The following is a 1448-nucleotide window of genomic DNA, read 5'->3' as shown; positions in this document are numbered from 1 at the left end:
GTCCTTAGACGGTTACATTACATACATTGTTTTTACAATGAGTCATTCTGACTCTTAAATGAGAGCTTTTATCATTTTTAATCCAATCATTTCACATAACTGAGTTAAAGGAAGAAAAAACAACAACTATCCAAGCATTGATTTTATCTAAACTGATTTTTGTCAGGACAAAAAATGTGAATAAAATTTTGTGTTGCAGATAGCTGAAGCCGTGTGCTGGTTTTCCTATCTTTCTTTGAACTTTAAGTCCATAAAAGGCATTTAATTGCATTTTTTGAAATCCTCAAAAGGGAGCTGTAGAACTGACCTTTCACTCGGGCGGGAACTGCCTTCCCACCTATACAAAGTATACACATTTCATTGCCTCAGAGCACAGGCTTTACAGGAGCTTATGTGTAAATAAACATTTGTATGTTGGGAGCAAGCTTCGGTGTGTTTCATTTGTTTGTAGATATTGCTTCATGACCAGATGCTAATAACAAAAGGCTGCATGGATGTGGCACAGAGGCTGATCCAATTTCATCCACAACAATGCACCTCCGGGGATAAGTAGCAGTGTTTCACGGCATGATGTAAATGATGCAGCCTGCTTGTGCCACAACCTCGTAAACACAGCGTGCTGACCCTCAGGGTGGAGATATGTCAGTGCCATGTAGAATCAGTGGAGCCTATAAACTTTATAACTGCAAGCCAGGAACAGGCCCCTCTGCAATGCTCGGGAAGCTGCAGTCCATTCCGTTTTCTGGAACCTGCTCCATCATTAGTCTGCATCTAAGTCGCCAACCTGGACATTCTGCTAAATAATTCACAGGCCTCCAGGGGCTGATTAACAAAGCCATCACGATGTTGATGGGTTCCAGGGAGAACCGCAGAGATCCAAACAGTACTCTTCAAGCAAGGCTGCAGGTTCAGACAGCACCCGGCCGGCGTCCCCCTGGGATCCTGCTGGATTCATGGAGGAGGGACCTAAATGAGGTCTTTTTCTTGACGTCAAAACGGACGATGGACTAACGGTTTTTTAAAGCTCATATTAGCCGGCTTTGAGCGGGTTTGACATGACTAAATCCAGATTACGGTTGGCTTGGCCTTTTAATATCTTTCCACAGCGCCCAGAAATCATGTTGCAGCTAAGACGCTTGTGCTGTAATTATTTGTAACCCAAATCAAATCCTGCAACTCACTTTTCTAAGCTTGGACCCGACAAACACCTGAAATACTTGACTTAACGTAAGGTTGTTAATATTACAGTTTGAAAAAAAAAACTGATTATAAATCAAGCATGAAAAGATTTCTGCTTTTGCATCTCACATATTATTGTAAATCTAATATTTCTTTAGATTTGGACTGCTGATGATATCTAAATATATTGAGTGAATAAAAGCCCCACCGTTGTCAGGAATAAAACAATTTCCACCCAACATATCGTAACATTAAAAAGTCAAAGCAAA

This window comes from Cololabis saira, chromosome 8 (genome assembly GCF_033807715.1).
Source record: "Cololabis saira isolate AMF1-May2022 chromosome 8, fColSai1.1, whole genome shotgun sequence".
Lineage (NCBI taxonomy): Eukaryota > Metazoa > Chordata > Actinopteri > Beloniformes > Belonidae > Cololabis > Cololabis saira.
The sequence above is the reverse complement of the archived record's forward strand: the minus strand, read 5'-3'. Positions refer to the sequence as shown.